The sequence below is a fragment of the Bufo bufo genome, chromosome 9 (genome assembly GCF_905171765.1).
Source record: "Bufo bufo chromosome 9, aBufBuf1.1, whole genome shotgun sequence".
In the NCBI taxonomy this organism is placed as follows: domain Eukaryota; kingdom Metazoa; phylum Chordata; class Amphibia; order Anura; family Bufonidae; genus Bufo; species Bufo bufo.
In genome coordinates, this window is record NC_053397.1 from 84798222 (window position 1) to 84804223 (window position 6002).

The 6002-nt window shown below is 38.5% G+C and overlaps 1 long non-coding RNA gene across 1 annotated transcript; it reads right to left on the bottom strand.

Annotated features, from left to right (window-relative positions):
* Positions 1 to 2818: 2818 nt before the first annotated feature.
* On the bottom strand, positions 2819 to 4548 carry LOC120978523. The gene is made up of 2 exons (XR_005774109.1): positions 4391 to 4548; positions 2819 to 4195 (listed from the first exon to the last, which is right to left on the bottom strand). It is a non-coding gene; the product is annotated as an uncharacterized LOC120978523 (long non-coding RNA).
* Positions 4549 to 6002: the final 1454 nt, after the last annotated feature.

The following is a 6002-nucleotide window of genomic DNA, read 5'->3' on the forward strand; positions in this document are numbered from 1 at the left end:
TCTTGCAATATTTTTCCCTCCTGTGACTGACGTTAAATCGCCACCAGATCTTCCCGAGTACAACAAGGCTTTCTATAGAACTGACTTTACAACTCCCGGCGAGGCTTCATTTCATATTTGCTAAGACCTGCCACATCAAATTAGCCTCCCTTTCCCTTCATGCCAGTAAATAATCCTGCCTGGTTAATGCCTCGTCATTACTGTGATTAAGAAGACACTGCAATCACAGCCACATCTGCTGCGCCATTTATGACCATAGGATCACGGCTGCTTAATACACATAAATACTTTTACACCTCTCAAAGCATAACATCATATTTCTCTATCAGTCATGAATACCTGCATTTAGTGACTATATTAATAACTTCATATTTCACAGGAAGTATACAAACATTTCATATTTTTATGACTTATGGATAACTTGATCCTGAGAGAAAACAGGAAGTGGCGTTTCTAATGTTTGTCACCTAGGCTTGGAAAATGAAATCATAACTTAATGAGCTCAGGATTGAGGTCTACAGGCAGCGGACAGAAACCCTGATTATCCAAGGAAACACGTGAAATGTGAAAAGAAATTAGGGGGGGATTAAGAGGCAGCTTTTGCCAAGTGGAAATATGAAAATATATTGCGACATAATATTTGGCTAGTTCTTTCCACAAGTCCTCTTAGAATCGATTGTACACAACATATAAGAGTAGAGATCATATGGATTTGGGCAGCATTGTGCGAGAACTATGGTTCTCATTACCACTGAACAAAATAGGCGGTATGTGAATAATATATTTGGGGAAATAAAATTCTTGCAGCGGCCAATAAACAGGCTACAAACTGCCATAAACCGCAGCTGTCTTCTGCTGAACGACTTGCTGAGTTATGGCAGACGTTTTAAAAGGTGCAGGTGTTTTATATTGATGACCTATCCTCAGGAAAGCTCATCAATATTCGATCGGCGGCGGTCCAACACTTACTCTCCATAGGAGACGACTCGTAGTGTAATGAATAGGAAGCAGCACTCGCATGGAGTGCCGCCTCCTCATCAAACAGCTGATTGGTGGGGGTACCGGGTGATATTGATGACCTATCCTGAGGATAGGCCATCAATATAAATCGACGCACAACCCCTTTAATTTGCCTGTCACTGCTCTATTTTGGCCCAGATTTACTATCAGGGTACGACCACATGGTCAGGTTTCTGCATGCAGTTTTAAAAGGCAAAATCAGGAATGGATCTTTAGAGGAGAGAAAATATAAAATATGGATATAATGTCTCCTCTCTTTTGAATTCACTCCTGGTTTTGGCTCACAAAACTGCAAGCAGAAACCTGACCATGTGGCCGTAACCCTTATTTTATTTTTTATCCCCCTTTGAGCCCCTTCAAAATAATTTTCTTCACTGGACATCCTCTTTAAAGGAGTTGTGCAAGATTGGAGGGGGGAATTTGTAAATCTCACTACTTGGCTACCCCTGTAAAGGGAAGATTACTTACCTGCTTCCAAGCATTGGCTCCCCCTGCTCCTTCTCCTCCCCGCCTGGCCACATCAGAGACCGGATCCCCTTGCATCATGTGACCATTTGTCATGACATAAGGGGAGCCAGACACCACTGCAGCCAGTTGGCTGCGGCATAAAACCAGATGATTACAACGAGGAAGCCAGCAAAGCATCGCAGGCCTGGAGGAAAAGGAGAAGGGAGCCAGCGCTAGAAAGCAGGTAAGTAATCTTCCCTTTACAGGTGGTGAGATTTGCAAAAAACCTCACCCACACCATTTTTGCACAACCCCTTTAAGCTTTATACACATAATATCACCACACCCCTTTAATGTCTGAAAGCCTCACAAAGCAGGAGCCAATGAACCAGCCATAGATAATTACTTATAAGACAAGCATAACAAATACAGAGTCAGTACCCGATGTAGAGAGGAAGGATTAGATTTTATTTAAATAACACAGTGTGGGCACATAGAGGGTTTACAGTATTATTTCGCAGTTACAGTGCAGTTCCTATACACATTAACACTCCTGGTTATGTGCAGTTAAAGTGACATTTTTGATAGATAAAAATTTTACTATGTCCCTTTTCCTCCTAGGAGAGAGCATATACAATATGACATTAATACGGTTAAGTAGTTGTGTATCCCATTACTTACGTTAGAACTAGGTTGTCTTACAAATGTCCTCGAAACCCCTAATTGCTTCTCTCAAGCTACAAGTCTTTTCCAGTCTTGCCCAAAAGCCTTCTTAGCTCAATGACCTTTAAAGAACGTGTGATAATACATTGGCATCAAGTCCCTCATTTCACTTCCTTCAGTACATCAGGAATTGTGGTAAAATACAAAAATAAAACAATGCTGCCGCATTTTATGGCATCTTCATAATCCTGAGATAACCAGCAGCCGGGGTCACACAACCGACCCACTGACGGCTTTTACGTCTTACATTTGTGTTTGAAGCTCAATGTAAGAGCTAAATTTCGTAGAGTGGTGCATTAAGCCATTAATGGACAAAATGGATAGTTTATATATTTTATATGTTTTTATGAGATATTTAGGTGATCAGAAAAAAACAAATTAGAAGAAGATACCAACTTAGCATTTTCTCTCCAGTTGTAAAAATTCATTTTCGAGTTCAATCTAATGGCATTATTTCATCTAATGGGATCCACCAAATATTTTATTAAAAGAATAACAGGTTTCATTCTTCCCCAAAAATATTGCGTGATTTTTGCTAATGCAAATATAGTTGCTCTTGCATAATTTATTGAAATAAATTAGATTTTGTGTGAATGTCATAGTTATTATAGGCCAATGGGACCTTTTCCAACACAATTGGTATTTGTTATTTGTGTTAAGAACAGGGATGTAACTTTTGTGTCCTACCAAACGTGACTGATTTATTAACATTTCCAAAGACATTTCTGTGAACATCACCAAGTGCAACCAGATAGCTCCATGAAATTAAATGTCCTTGGACAGTAGGTAGAGGTACCTCCAAACTTATTTAGTAGGGTACCCCACCACTTGCAGTTAATATCAGGAATGTACTATTGATGGTAATGGTAACAGGTGCCACTGTTTAAAGAGAAGCCTTCATTCTGAAAAAAATATCTAAATCCTTTGAAATATGTTATGAAGTAGTTTGGTTACAAAATCAGTCTCTAGTGGATTGCAGGATGCATCCTCAATGACTGTCCATTACCAAGCAAAATGCCTGCCGACAGAGCAGATATGGCCCACCTACCATAACTTGAAGGTGTGAATTTAAACCTACAGTCCTGTAATTTTTATACTGATAACTTCTTGCATTATCTGCACATCGTTTCATGAATTCTAGTATTTTACATTTCAATTTAAGCAATTGCATATGGGGCTTACTATCCTTTTGACGTGTATAAAGAAATGAAGACTTCTACTTTTGTTATTTAATGGCTTTCAAAAATGACTTTTACGTATATAAAAATTACTTTGTAGGTTGTGAACACAGTGAATAAGAAAGGCGGTGGAACGCAGAGGAAGAGACTGTTCCTATAGGTCATTACAGTGCTACATTTGTGTGCAGGAACATCAATAACAGTGTGTACCGTATTAGTGTGTGTACCGTCTACCTCCCAACTGCATACATACATATTGACATACACTATTAAACAGATGGCCCACCCCACAGATTATAAGAATTAATCTGTTACAATTATACCAAGTGTCTATACCAGTCTGTTGCCCACAAAAATAAAAAATGACGGTATAATTCTTAAGGCTCAATGAACCAACAATATATATATTTAAAACAATGGAGGTCCAGTTCACATAAATAGTGCTGCAGGACAAATTATTTTTATTTATATTATCATTTTATATTTTATTTAGTGACAAATAGCTGTGGGGCCCGCAGCTCTATTTATGTGGACTAGACCTCCATTGTTTTATTTAATATTATTTCATTTATACTAGTTTACCTAATTCCTTTGGAATAAATACCACCATTATTAAAAATCTATATTTTATAATATATAGGTTGTTTACCAGTTTATTGAGCCTTGAGAGTCATACCTTAATTTTTTCTTTTAGATAATGTCTGACATATTGTTCTCCTAAGGGTAGGGCCACATGGGATGACATTGATGCATCTATGATGGGGGTGAAAACCATATAGTAGTTGCGGCAGCTTGCAGCAATTTGATTGTTGAGTGGCAGAAAACAGCTGTTTGACAAAAAAAATGCATGCCCATTACAATTGACTGTGCGGCTTTGCAGCTTTTTTGCAACAAAATCATGTGGCCACTTAATCAATTTGCAAATTACCACAGCCTCATGCCATCACGTGCAGTCGTGTTAATGTCGTCCAGTCTGGTCCTACCCTGACATCTCGTCTTTGTCGTCAACAGGTGCCAGCCACTGGCTCTTCCTGTGGTACCCTTTTTGCAGAACCCAATGGTGTTCTAAAAGGTGGCCCGGTCTCACAGAAACATGGATTTGCAGGAGTCCTTGCTAGTAGTTTTATCCATACTATAAAACACTCGCTGTGAATATAAATGTTATTCTCTGTTTAAAAAAAAAAAAGCTAAATAAAAGTGTACCACATTCATCTGTTCTATAGATGTATATAGAGCACTCGACATATGCTTTTATGGAGACTGACTGAACACAAAAATTAGTTTAGGGTCACCCTTAGGAGCATACTCGAGTTGTTTTATGAAAATTCTGTGAAATCTACATTATAACAAGAAATATATACGGTACTTTATAACAAAAGTGTCTATATCCATGTAAACCGTGCTATGGTTCTATATCACTTCCTGAAAAATAAAATAAGTTACGAAAGTCATCAGTGTTTTACAGGGTGTACCAGCGAGTATGAACAGTCATTATGTCATTTACTATGCTCCCCTTCTATCTGAAAAAAAAAGGCAAATAAACGTAATCAATTCAAAAAACACAAAAAGCCTATATTAAAATGTCATATACATTGTCTGCCTAGTCTGTATTATTTCCAGTAGGATTTTCCGGCCAGCTCTCAGATATCATGAAACATTTCACAGTGCAATGGCATTGCAAAGGTAACAAAATACAGGCAACAAATAACTAATAAAATATCTTCAAGATAACACTAAAAACGAGGAGAAGGAGATTCCATATCAGTTATTGCCCGGAGGAGATTACATGGAGCCTAGCATGGTAATAACATGATGTATGAACTGGTACATGTGGGGTTTAGGATCCCCTCATTATTATTAGACCAGTTAAGGGGTCTGAACATATCAGCTACAAGGTAAAACAATAATCCATCCCGAATCTAGCAAACACTCCGGCATAAAAACTAAATGATGTATTCACGAGTGCAAATTTAATATACATATACTACAGTGTACATGTATATACCAGCTTGTGCAAGGAAAGCAGGGATCCAGTCTTTACACCGTGCACATAATGAACATAAAATGCTGTGTAACTTCTCAATACATTTCCTAGTTTACAGTCTCCTGGCCGCCTGTATCAGGATGCTTTCACATGCAGCAGATTTTGTTGCAGCAACTGGAAATCAGCTCCATTCATTTCAATGGGGATGTTTTGGAGGAAAGCACAGGGATATCTGCAAACCCCATTCAGGTAAATAGAACTGATTTTCAATTGCAGAAAATTTGTGCAACAAAATCTGCTGCTTCTGAAAGCCCTCTTAGGCTGATTTCACACGAGCAAGTTCAATGCGTTGAACTTGCAGCGTGTCTGCGAAAGCTCCCGTCCTGTCCTCCCAGCACTGACAGGGTCAGATAGCATTACATTGATTTATGATGCTATTGCTATGTAACCCTTACAGTTCTGGAATGTATTGTATAAGACTGACATAGTGGTGGTCAATACATTCCAGAATTCTAAGTGTTTTTTTCCTATCATTTGCATGGCAAACCTGTCTTAGATTATTTTTTACTTTCCTTCATGTCTGGTGGTCCTCCAAAAATAAAGGAAGGCACACAGAAACGGATCACCGGAACCCCATTTTGCGGAACGGA